A 14,323-nucleotide genomic window follows, 5' to 3' on the forward strand; every position below is an offset into this window, starting at 1 on the left:
TTATGTGAAATAAATTTGAAAGAGGACGAAAAAACCCAGATCTATCCTTGTCTCCCAGAGCAGAATGAGCTGTACCTAAACCAGTCTTGTCATTGTGATCTAACCTGCTCTCAAGAATTTCCTACAACCTAGATTCCATCATATCTTTAGACAAAGCAATCCAAAACTTACAGTTACTATCTTTTTTTTTCTTTCTGGCTCATTATTTCTTGCCTTATAGTGTGGAGAAGAGATTATTCCATTTTGCTTTTTGATATCCTTTCCTGGATCTGCGCTGGTTTTTACTGCCATCTCCCATAGTCTCTTCGATAAGTTTACATATTTCTCCAAGTGTAGGGCACAGTTGGGCACAATTTTCCATTTGTGGTTGTATTAGCTCAGAGGAGAGGACAGATTACCCAGATGCCTTTTCAATGACAATTTTTATACATATTGTTTGCTTTTTTCCCACAATGTGACATACTCACTCATAGTGAGTATTTCTGAGTGTAGAACTTTACTTTTATCCTTAAGAAGTTGTATTCTACTTTTTAAGGCCATTTTTTCATCCAATTAATTTTGAAGTCTAATCCAAAGTGCCTGAAGTGTGGTTTAGCTGCATGTCATCTGTATGTTTCTTGCAAGTACACTTTATTCCATCTTCGATTAATGAATAAATTAATGAAATGAAATACAAATTAGTGCCAAACATAAGACAGACCTCCATTGAACATTCAGTGCATCTATCTACAATAAGAAGAAATCACTAAATATATCATCTGCCTTAGTTAATTTTTGCTAATATTTTATTTGTCTGTTTTCAATCATATGGTCTAGGTACTTGGTAAAATCTTAGTTGTTTTTGAGTTATGAAATTAAAAACTCAGATCCAGAAAAAGGGAGATGTGTCAATTTATATCAACCAAGATCAATTTCTTTTAAACATGAATTTGTTCCACCTTAAACAAAGGACCAAAATTATAACAACTGCATTTAAATGAAACTTGGACCTCATTGTAACAGATGATCTGATCTACATTTATGTTGGTTGGAACTTAGAAGCATAGTCAGCTTGTTTATTAATTTACAAATATTCATTTTCTCCTGCCCTTTCCCCCTACACTCTAGTTTCTCCCTAGTAGCCTACAGTGGAATAAGTGAATGTCTTAGCAAAATAACACAATAAGTGAAAAGTAAGTGGTACAAATAAAAGCACGTCTTATATGACTTCATCTGTATTTGTTTTGGAAGGTGAGGTCTGGTTCGGGTGTTTGTTTCTGTTCCAGGCAAATATAATAAAAATCTAAGCTCTACCTATGAATATAGTCATCAATTTAATATCATTAGCATCTAAACTGCTTAATGGGGGTTCAATTTTTAGTATTTTCAGTATCTGCCTTTTACCTATTTCAGCTTTATTTTCCATTTAGCTCTTCTTACTTATTTTTTTAAATAGGACATCAGACAGCCCAGCTGTGTAACTCAGCGTTGGGAGAGTACTCAACATTGTTCACATAGTTTCTCAAACAAGACTGCAGTGAGCGCTGTTAAAAACAACATTTACCATGGTGTGGTGCAAATATCTCATAGTGGAAAACACTCTAAGCAAGGAAATACTGTGGTAAAATCAATAGCCCGGAACACTATTATGTTTTCTAATGGCACCCAGAGTTTGAGCAGGGAACATGTACAGATATTTCCACATTCTTATGTCCTATTCATGGCCACTGGAATCAAATTACATCTAGGCCTGCAACAAAGACATAGATTTATATCCTAGAGTCCAAGCTACTCTGAAGCAGAACTTGTCTGGGGTCTGGGATCCAACCCCAAACCTGCTGAATTTGGGGGGGATTTTCCCTTCAACCGCCTCTGAGACAAATCTGAAAGGGACAGCACCCAGCTCAAGGGAAGTGTGCAGCATAGTTCATTCAGACGTAGCCGGCTTTGGGTCCTGCATGCTGCTCCTCCTCACGATGCAGAGGAGAAGAGAGCAGGATGTCCTGGCTGTGGGCAGGCATGGGAAGTAGAGGTGAACAGGGCATAGAAGATGCCCAGTGGAGGTCTGGAACCACAGTCCCTGGAGGATGTGTCTCATGCCTGTCAAAGCAGAGAGTGTTTTAGCCTGGGGGAGCAATACACTGAACCCATTAAGCATCCTCCTGAGCTGCAGTCCAGCTGGACATGCAGAACTGGCACATCCTGCCTTTGGTGACTCATGGCAAACCTCTGCATCTTCTGCCTGGCAGGTGTCAGAAGGGTCCCTGTCCCGGCCCTCTGGGCTGTGCCAATCAAGCGCAATACAGTCACAGCTTGGATGGCAGCTCCTTAGTCCTTCAAAGCCATTCTCTTTGGGGCTGCACAGAGACAGATGCTAATAGTGCTGAAACTAACCTACAAAGTCATTAATTTTTTAAGTTTTGCAGAAGAAAATTAGTGTATGTATATGACAATACATATACATTTGAAAAAGAAGTTGACTCTTAGTTTCAATATATCACATTTCTGAACACAAAACTGGATCTATTTCTGTAAACATTACGTTTTGGGGGATTTTTCTAGAAACAGATGAAGGAAGAATTCTGATATTGCTTACTCCCTAAGAGCTACAAAATTGTCCTATATGGTTAGAACAGGTCCCATTGTACAAGACAAACTAAATTGTTGTCTATTAGAATGGGGAGTGATCGAAATCATCCTTTATGTATTTTGCCACTTCCTTGGCATTGTGATCTCTAGGAACTGAGGCCAGCATATGACACATGAAATAAAAAACACCTTGTTAGCAGCATTTATATTATATGTATGTGTATGTGTATATTGAATATCTCTACATATGTATTTTTCTGAATCTGTTGACAACATTTCATAAGTACCATGTATATTTATAAATATTCCATTTTTATGTGCAGGAGAAACTAAACATATTGTAATTGGATAACAATAATGAACCTTTGCATAGTTCAAATATTTAGCATGTGGTCAAACAATCTAGCATGTGGGCAGATAATGACCCCAATTACAAATAAACCTGCCTTTGACTTTAGGAAGGTTGCAGAAGCATTATTGTGGAGACAGTTTGGATATATATGTTTGTTGTATGCTTAAATGCATTTTGGAAACAGAATTTTAAACAACCAGTCAAGGGTGAGAAAAGGTGGAAACTAATAGCTAAAAAGAATCCTATTGATTAAAATTTCTCCCCACTTGGATTTTTGTCCTTTTCATATTACATTATTTGTGAGCTTGCCTGAAGTACTTTATGCAAGATTCGGGGCAACACCCCCCCCCACCCTGTATAGTATTTAAATAATTGAATGCAGGCAGAAAGGTGGAGTTTTGATGAGTCTGCAGTTTTGTATTGAAATCAAATATATTGTAAGCACAGGAAAACACAACTCAGTGCCCTAAGAAGGTCTGGTGTCATGGTCAACATTTGAGATTTGCATGAGAGGTTATTCAAAAGAGAGACAGGAAACTTCCCTATTGCATTAGCATGGTAATGCAATTCTTTGTGCCTATTATCCTGACCCACACCAGCTCTGGTATGCACAGTGTCTGAGTTTTTACGAGCAATAGGCTTTTATGCAGAGATATTTTATTAACCTAATTAAAAGTTTTATAAAAGTAAATTATATTTATGTTTGTGTCTCCTATTTGCAATCATTAGGGAACCCAGACCACCTCCAGTGACTTCAGAGAGGGCTGGTCAAGTCCCATCTGTGTAAATCTTGTGAGTTGTCATAGACTCATTGCATTTGATTTACATATGAAACCTGCGGACTGAGCACAAATGCTAACCAGACAGCTGATAAATAACACAATATCAAAGCAACACTTCTGCATTTCTTTAACTCCTTTCTTACAGGGACCTCCAAATGCTTTTCAGGCTTTAGTGAATTAACCTTCATAGTAAAAAGGTCTTGTTACAATAATATCCATGACACCAAAATACTAATGTTTATATACCTTATTATGTTTATCAGTTTTATGCCTTGTAGCTTTAATAATGGTGTAAGGCTCATTGCACAAGTTTTCTTAAATACTAAACCAAAACCTCATCCTGTCCCAAACGTCTCAGAAAGTAAAGACCTGACGAGTGATTTGCATTGATTGACGGAGGGAGTCCTTTAAACTTACCCCCCCTCTGCTGAGACATGTCTATGTAGATCTGATACATGTGGAAACCAAAAAAGTTCAAGTTACCCAGGAAGCGGTGTTAATCCACTGTGAGTTTGGTTTCAGGCAACCAGTTTTGTTTCTTATTTGCAACAGGCCAGAAGCATATATACATGCCATTATCAACTCTCAGCTGAGGGCTGTACCTCAGCTGCTTGTGGTTGACCTGCTCATACCCTAAATCTTGCACCACTTCAGCTGATAAGACTTAAAATGAGGTAGCAATTCCAGCTTTACAGACTTATACAAAGAGGTTGTACAGAAAGCTGACTGAATCAGGTGTCGAATCCAAGAATAAAGGTTCATTTCCCACTTTATGCCTACAAGTGCTAGGAGGCCTGTTGCACAGCCCAAAAGCAATTTTACATTGATATTTGGGAAACAGGATCCAGGTTATACAGAAATAGGTCAATGTTTGTATGTAAAATTCACTTGGCCCAGCTGCTTCTTTTCTGTGTGAGCACCTGATCCACTGGCCAGTAATGCCAGGGGGAAGTCTTGCAAAATGTACCTCCAGAAAGACAGTGGGCTCAAGTAAGATTTATCTCTGAGAGCAAAGAGGGAATAATGTGCTTAGTGATTGCATAGAGGAGAGAAACCACAGAGATTGTAACAACCTGCTGCTTGCTGTGATGAAAACTAGTGACAAACAGACGCATGGATTTACACGACAGATAGCCATGGTCGTTCTATCACTGTGCCTCTTCATGCACCTCTGAGAGTCTCTGGGCAGACCTGTTGGTATGATCTTTCTGTGTTCCTTGTATCTTTTACTTTGGCTTGGCTAGCCCCACTGAACTGTACTAAAAATTACTTCTGGATCAGGCCTTGGATTTTCTGTAAAACAGTGTTATGCACCTAGGTTAAGCACCTCCTAAGGGGGAAAAAACAGATGCCATGAGTGTAACAGAAAGGAGCTTTTAAAAAAAAAGTTGTGAAACAGACCTATTAGCAATTGGCACTTACAGGGCTGAAAGCCACCTTGATGTTGGGGGGACAGGAACAGCACATCAGGTGACATGAACCATGCGCTGCACTACTTGTTGTTCACGAATGGGCAAGGGAAACACATGTCAATTCGTGTCTGTTTTGCAGCATGCAATGTGTATGTTGATATAGTTGCTGTTGATTATTTGGAAACACTTACCTTACAATAAATACAAACCCTAATGGTTACTCTAGCTATTTTGGGAACAAGGTTTTGATGGTCGCTGCTGCAAAAAAGTAGCCTCCAGATAGTGTTCTAAAAAATAAATTTAAACCAACATGCAATATTACTATAGCAGTATTTAATAACTTGAAAATAAAACAATCTAATTTAGGTGGTGCCAGAATTAAAGTTGACTGTTCAGCTTTTAATTTAACCCACTTATACATAAGGTTTATATTAATATTAATTATATAATTGCCTTTTAGTTTTCCTATAAGATCTAGGGTTTATTCTGAACACAGGATAAGTGGTGTTTATGGAATAAGATGCTATTCCATCGTTTGTTTTATTTCCATTACTTGGTCTGTGCAATTTCAATGTAATTTGATCAACAGGATGTATTACAGCTGCATTTACCTTATGAAGACTTGCCAAAATTCTTTTCCATTTTGTTAAGGTATTTCTTGAATGTTTCTGTAATTAGGATGTGTGCAGAATGTGTAATTCCTCAAATGCCATAGAGGTGCACCATAAACACCATAATAATTGTCATGCTTCTAAGAGCACCTATTAGGGTGCTGTCAACACCACGTTAATCAACCAAGACCAAATTTTGCCAGGTTTTATTTTCATCATTGTTGGGTCAACTGCAGCCTGGGTCATCGGTAAACAGAACTTTTTAGAGTCTTCTGGTTTTCTTGAATTCTAATGGGAAGTTATATGGTGCTTTTCAGTCCATGTCCTCGGCTATGCAGGTTCACATCCCAGAGTCCTGTTGCTTTGACTCTAGAAGTATGCCTCCACTGCATGTTATGTGAAATGCAGAGTTACTGCATGGTAGCAAACGAATACTAATTTTATCACATTCAGGGTTAAGTCTGATCAAATTAAATGCTGAAGAACATGACACATCAGCTAGTGGAGTTGTATGCTAACCTGATAACTCTGTAACTCTGACTCACCTCACTGGAGTGTCCCTCCATGACATTGCCTTGTGTTGAGTAACATGTATTGAGTAACAACACAACCGGCAACCTCAGTAAGGAAGGCAGGGCTGAGCAGACACTGACAGTCCTCACACAATGTAACTGAAATACATGGTAGAGTTGCTCTCGAGGCTGTACTTTCATCATGGTTGTAGAACATGGTAGACTCTGGTACCTTTCAACAACACAACTTCTTTTGGTTTTGTTGCTAACTGAGTAGAACACCTTCAGAATGAAAACAGAGCTATTCTCCCAGGCAAGAGAAAGGAAAGGGTAAATACTGACTCCCTATATAGAAGATAAAAATTTCACTGTAGTGCAGAACCTTGCAGATGCTTTCACTTCCCTGAATTATCATACAAGGCGACACCCTAGCCTGCAATTTCTGGGTTCCAAAGTTTAGGGCAGTTATGAATCATTACATACTCTTTTTTTTTCTGCTGGAGTGGAAAACTGGTGAGAAACAAGTTAGAGGAGACCTGAAGGGGCAAAGGAACTTGTAGGTGCAAGACGAGTCAGGAATGCTTTGTGTTTCAGTGGTAAGCTGTGGAGGGCTAGGGGCAGTACATTTAATAAACCAGAGCTTCAGCCGCTGACACTAAAAAAACCAAAAACAAACACAAAAACCACCTGGTACATAAAGCTATTCTGGGCCCCACAGAGCACCAGGGTCTAACAGTGCCTTAGGATCACCTCAACTTTTCACTCATAAGGAAATTTCACCCCTGCCACCATCAGAAAATAGCCCTTATGGAACAGAACTATATTATTTTTTTATTTTATTTTTTTTTAATCGTGAGATTTAGAGAGTCTTATATTTTTCCATGCAAATTCATACATCTATAGATCATTTTTTGATGGAGCAAGAGAAAACTTAAAAAGACAGAATTAGAACATGGTAATTTAAAAAAAAAGGAATCTACCGTGCATACATAGTTACACTGTTTGCAAGAATAGGTGACAACATACTCACCAAGAGCCACTGGTGCTTCACTCTCTGGTTGCTCTGATTCATGGGTAATTTACATTCCTCTCACAGTGCTTTTCAATAAACAGCTAACTCTGATCTATAATATAGTCAGTTCTAATAAGCCAGATTTCAAAAGGTTTATCCGTCTAGCTATAATGAACCTCAGTCATCTCTGTGGACAAAACACCCACATAGGCTATTTGTCTTGGGCTTGAGCATTTGGCAAAAAGCCTGACTTAAGCCTTGAGCATGAGAGCTTAGTGAAAATTGCTGTCATTCATGGAGAGGGGGGGAGTTTGGTGTCCAGGATTGACCCCACCCTCTGTACTTAGCTCTGAGTTTCTCAGCAAAGACAGAGAAACCACAAGACAAGTTATATCATCTGGTAAACCCATCACTGGAAAAAGAAAATGACCTTCATAAAATACTTCAGTAATTGCAGTACATTTCAATTAGGTGTATACCACATAATCACAGCTCAAGTTTTTTAGTGTTTAAAGTTTCAAACATTCGCTTCCCCTTACCCCTCCCCAAACCAAACTAAAGCAAGGCTCCAACCCAGTGCTATTCACTGTAAGAGCTTTAGGAGAGAACCCTGGTAGCAGTGGTCTGTCCTTCCACACCTGTGGAATATCTGCTGCTTTTGGTTGTTGGAAAATACAGAGATTAGGTCAGAAGTGAGTTGGGTAGGCACCTAGAAATGGGCAGCTATGAACACCTCACTGTGTCTCTCTGTCACACCAAAATAAAAGACAAAGCATTTAGGCTGACACAGAGTGAAAGACGAAAGGGTTGGCAAAATAGGCAGCTTGCAATGGCAACCTGTCCTGAGTTCAGGGATGAGATGATACTGACATATGGATGCAGTGGAGGAAACTTTTAAAGCAGAGGGAAATGCCTAGCCTGGTGGGTTGTACCTGCCTCAGACAGTTATCTGATGAGTTTGTCTTTTTCTTACATTTTGGCAAGCCTTGCTTAGTTTGTCTTGCCAGTAAATTCTCATCTAATTGAATTGACAAGCATGGACATTTTTAAATTAAAGCTTCCAATCTGCCCCAAATTCAACTGTTCATTTTTTATTGTAGTGTAGTGTCTGCCATATGAGTTAATATATTGAGTCATGGTTGCTGAAGAAGACAGCTGATAAAATATCTTTACACTGGCAAAGAATAGACCTATGGTCTTTTTAGGTCATTCTTTCTGGTATTGTGCCAGCTTTAAGCCCCTCATGCTTGGCTTGGCATGAATTACACCTTCCATTATTATTCTCATCTCTACTTCTTTCCTCAGCTTTCAGCATTGAATTTCTGGCTCTGAATATATCCTGTCCATTGAGGTGTCTCATTTGCTGATCATGAAGCACCAAGAGAATGTATTCAAAGAGGTCAGTCCTACAGGTTTTGAGAAATCCTGCTAACTGCTGGTCAGCCTCAACTCTCCTTAAATTCATCAACAGTAAAAGCTTCCCTGGGCTTCTGCAGTTGGCAAGATGAAGCTATAAATTGGTAATTATAATTAGATAATGAAGTGTTAGGTGTTATGGAGTCTCTTGAAATAGCTCTGTACTTTCCTTCCTTTTTCCCCTTGTTGACACATCTGTAAAAAGCCCAATATTCTACAACTTTATACTACATGTGAAATTATAAAGTTACTTTTTATGCTTCTATTTCCATATTTTTGAAGTGTGTGCTTTCAAAATGTGTGCCTGCGTGCATATTAGTCACTAAGACCCCTTTTGGAGGGATTAGACCCTGTTATGCCAGTGAATATAAAATACCAAGCCATCCTTTTATGGAAAGCACATCCAGAATGATGTTCACAGTCAAACGTCTGAAACACAATCATCAGCAAGACATTAAGAAGAGTACTGATGTGTAAGAAAATTATATTTGTGCATTTTGTGTGTTTGCTCACACATACATGAGTGTTTTGCCAGAATGTGCGTGTACCCTGTGCATTAATACTTTGCAAATATAGTTGCCATATATACAGTTTTAGAACAGTTTGCCAAGTTTTACTCAACAGCCTCATGATTTTTAAGTGACAAATATTTGCTCGGAGGCTGACAACTTCTATGCCAAGTTTCAATCCAAATTGCCCACTGCAATATCTGAGTTAAGGAGCCATGAAAAATGAAATATATACTGGAATGTAAGGAGGAAAAAAGTTAGCTTTTGAGGTTTGCCAGGTGAGTGCTTAAATAGTTGATTCTAAGCTTGCTACTGTAATTTACAATTACAATTACCTGCTACAATCTGTATATTGAATGATGCCATTTAGGAAAGAGTTTTATCTGATTGCAAGGAGCACTTAAAAAAGACATTTTTACATATCACACAGTTTGGAATTGTGACTATCAGGACCTGATCCAAAGCCTTCTGAAATCGAGGGAAAGAGACCTGTTAACTTTAAGAGCCTTGGATTGGACCTGAATGACAGTATAAAATAGATTTTTTTCTCTACTTAAAAGTGATGCAGACTCACCTTTTATGTTTTGTAGGTTAAATTCTATCCGGATTATCATGAGCTAAGAGCTAAGGATTTTTGGTGTGCCATGAGCTATATAATAGTAAACCTCTTCATAACATTAATTCCTCATTGAAAATTCTCCTGTTCTTCAGTGGTCACAGTAAGTTGAGTTAGAAATAGAGTCTACAGTCTTTTGGATTTTTTGCCTGCATACATGTATGGTAGGAAAATTCACTTGCTGTCTTCAGTCACACCTATGCTTGGATAAAACAACCCTGTAATTGTATTGCTGTAACCCTAGTCTTTTACCCCATATGGCTCTTATCAGAATTTTTTTACACGATAACAAAAATACAGAATGAGTCTCACTTGCTTATACCATAGCACCACAATTATCTCCTCACAGTACAGAAGGCACTGCCAATCACCCCTATTGGTAGCAACGTTTAGAAGTTAGGCTGAGAGCATTTAGAAAACAGAGACTGTATCTTCCTCTGCCTGCCATAGCACCTGCAGTGAATTGATCATATTTGATTACAGTATACGAAATCCCAGCCTGCAATACAGTGCTCATATTGCAAAGCTTGTATGTAATCAAGGGAAAAATCCAAGCATCTTGCTGAGTCACAGTAGGGTTGGAAGTTAGAACAAAAAATACTGGTAGTCTGGAAGTAGAGAGGGGGTTCAGAGGTTAGGCTAAGCTGGGGATGTGTCTTTTTCTGTGTACGTCCCAACAGAGATCCCTAGAGAAGCCAACAACCCGAAACTGTGCAATATTATCCTGTTTTGGCCAAGAAAGGGAGCATCCAAGGAAAGGCCTTAACCAGGCAGCCACACAGGCTCAAATAAAGCAACTCTTTCTCTTGACAGATTTTGATCATACAAAATCTCTCACTTGGTTTTTATTCTTTTCTTCAAAATATGTACCATAATCCTACCATATGAGGAATCTGTGCAAACACTCTGGGAGAAATCAGTAATTTTTCAGTGCTAAACCAGATCCCCCATAACGAGAACAACTACCTAATGACTACAAAATTAATACACTTTAGTCCACCTAATTCTTCTGCAGTTTTAGCTCACTGAACTTGCTGACATGGTGAGAATCCAATGCTATCTGTAGCAAAATACCTTTGAGATTAAATACAGTTCAATATGAATTTAAGGCATAGTAGTAAAAAAAATTCTAAGTTACACACGCAGGTAGATGTATTTACAATATTCTTAAGTCTAGTTTGCCATTATTCAGAGCTTATACCTTTACTATAAAGCAAAATGCACAACCATACAGAACCTAGTCTAGTAAGATGCAGAATGAATCCTTCATTTTTTGGGAACTGGTGTTTGTGGGAATTGAAGCTGCTAAACACCTCTCAAGATGAGCTTGTCGTTTCCCACCTTCTATCCCACACAACCTGTAGCCTGGTAAAGGACATCTGAATAACAAAACAGAAGAATGCATTTAAAGCTGGAACTGCTAATTTTGAGTCCTCTATCACCTGCATGCCAGCTTTGTATGTTGTTAAATGGCAAAGGCTAGATGTGTTCTTTCCTGTAAAGAGCTGCTGGTTGACACAGAAAGAGCTCAGGTCTACTTAATAAAGTTTGCTCTGAACCTCCAGTTTCTAAGAACATTACATAAATATTGTGTATCTACTTCATCTTGTCAAAAGCTTTGTCAGTGTCAGACTGCACAGTCGAGTGCCAAAATATATAACGAGTTTTACAAATTAATAAGGTTAACAGGTATTTCCCTGCAAAGCAACAATTTTCCTTTTATAAACCCCACCTGAACTGGGTGAAGGCTGCGTGGGCATACTGTTTTCAGTCTGCAGCCAACATTTAAGCAATAATCCAAACCGACAGTTTTATGACATATCTGAGTAACTCACGAAACAATTGAAAGGATCCTTTTTTCTTAAGTGAGATCCAAATACAGGCAATTTACAGATGCTGGACAAAGGAAGGACTCTCCTCAAAGAGCAATACAGTATAAAGAAATGACTGATCCTTCCAAACGTTAAAGAGAATCAGAATGCCATTTCCAGGTTAACACTTCTGATCTCTAAAGTACCAGCATAAAAAAATGTTAGTTAATGACAGTTGACAAAGTTACCCTTCCTGGGCAGCTAATGACATCTTAACTCAGAGAGCTGATATCTCTCTCTACATTTCAATTTGCAGTCCTATGCAGAGCTTAGTTAAAGGGATACATGTGTTGTTACTACATTCGGGTCAAGCTCTCTTACTATTAAGTACAAAAGCAATTTTTAAAGCAATGATATGGCTGACAGGCAAGCCCATAAACCCAGAAGAATTCCCAGTTAAATTTACAACTGGTCCCTCTGCTCAGCTCTGTTGTGTCTAAACATTTCAGCCTACGGGGACTTATAAAAGAAACTCTCCACAGTAGATGATATTACACAATCCATGTGGTCATTTGTAAATGCTGTAATACATATAATGCTCAAAGGAATTCACTGAGGTTTTTATATTAGTATCCTGTTTGGTTTGGTTTTCCCACTTGCACAGTAATAGACCTCCATAGATTGTTTTTTTATTAAATTACTATGCTGTCCTTTTAGGAAGGTGGTCCTCTCTAGAGACTCTAGCAAAACACGTTATAGAAGATAATCTAGCCCAAGCATCTTCTGAGATCAGACTGAAAAGAAGGACAAAGTCCTCATTTAATTCTACATCTACATCCTCAGGACATTGTAGCTAGGTCTTTGTTAGCTAAACCAAGGATTCCTCGGATTGTGGCAACAATCTTACTTACGGACTTCTCTAGAATTATTAAACAAGACAAAGCATAACATTGGGTGGTGTTTGCAGCAGTTGGTCTGTGAAGTTATGAATAAAGCTGGTTGCAAATACCCACTGAAATATTTCCCTGTGGTTTTATGTTTTTTTCTTTCTTTTTTTAATGAAAATTGGTAGCTGCTTTCCTGGAAAAAATAAATTAATGAATTTGAGAACCCCAAGTCTGAAATAACATTTGAAATAATTTAGTAATAGTGCCTTTTTTTCTTTTGACAAAATATACATGGTTCTTTTCAATAGAGGAAAAGAACTTACAACAAGGACTAGCACAGGTTAACAAGTATTACCATGGAGAAGTACAGCTCTCACTAAAGCCAGTGGCTTGTGGCATGTCCACAAGAACATTTCAGGTACAGAAATATTGCTCAAGGAACCATGCTCGCAGAACTAAGAGAAAGTAGTTTTCTACTGCTATATACATGCCAACAGAGAACAACAATTCTCCCTATTAGCTGGGTTTTTCATATGGAGCCTTGCCTCATGCTGGTGGCTTTTCTTTCTGAGCCTACAGGCAAGGTTTAGCAGTCCTATAGAGGTAATACAGTATTGCTTTTTAGCGTCTCCTTTTATTTCTGTAATCACAAACATTTTAATTATGCTATAGCAATGCCTGTATTTAAGCATGTAATAGGTATATAATGTTCTCTGGAACAAAAGATTTGAAGTCATATGATGGCATTGCACAGTATGTAGCTTTCATGTTGTTGCTCAGATTTGCCGTCTAGAAGGCTTTTGTTCCCTATTCCCTCTGATTCACACTTTGTGGAATAACAGTAAGGGGGTTTTGGGTACAGTATGGGGAATAGACAGCCTGGCAGACAAGCAGGGGTCTTTTCCTCCTCAAATATTTTTCAGCATGGCACAAATGTTAGCTTTGTATTAGCCTTGTAAAGGTTTTATAGCACCTGGTTGCACACTCAGGAGAAATGCGCCCCAGGACAAAGAGGGCTGAGCAGGAGCCCTATGCACATGTGGGGATGTGTCTGGAGACACATGCAGAGCTGAGTTTCACCATATCTCTTCCCCTACCCTAGCACTGCTTTGTGCACCTTTTTCTGTCACTAGACATGCAATAACTGACAATACAAACCCCATCAATAGCTTTTCTATGATTTTTGCAACCCCGGGAGATTTATAAGCAGGGTGGAAAAGACTACCAGTCAATGACTACTGGTAGTAATTACTACTAGTGTTGGGATGCAACAGATTATGTACTTTAATTTTCATTGTAAATTTGCTGTGCCTCTTTGATGGGTACAAACTTCTTATGCATAGCCACATAGGAGAACTGTGTGAGGTATTGAACTTCCTCAAGTTTCACCAGGAAGAGTGATAGTGGAAACTCATGTCTGAGTCTGCTAACAGTTTCAATTAACTCATTGTACAATATTACAAACAAAACAATAAAGATAAAGGATGATGAATATCTTCTGATGTGAAATAAGATGTTAAAGGTTTTTTTGTGTGTTTTTTGAGATTTTTAAGTATTACACAGTTTTTGCAGTGCATTTTTGAAAACCAAATGATTTAAAAATATATGATTAGTGCAGGGTACTGCACAATACTAATTACTTCTATTTTTTTCTTACTTTTTTCTGTTACTGAAGTTAATCCGAATTTTCTAAGTATTTTGTTTAACATCTTAGAAAAAATTCTTCTTCAGATTTTTTCTTCATTTAACAATGGAGAGTACTCACCTTCTTCTATTGCATGTCATGAGTAAATAACTTCTCACACCCTTGCTCCCCTGTATAAATCTTGCTGAAA

Source organism: Strigops habroptila, chromosome 4 (assembly GCF_004027225.2).
Source record: "Strigops habroptila isolate Jane chromosome 4, bStrHab1.2.pri, whole genome shotgun sequence".
Taxonomy (NCBI): Eukaryota; Metazoa; Chordata; class Aves; order Psittaciformes; family Psittacidae; genus Strigops; species Strigops habroptila.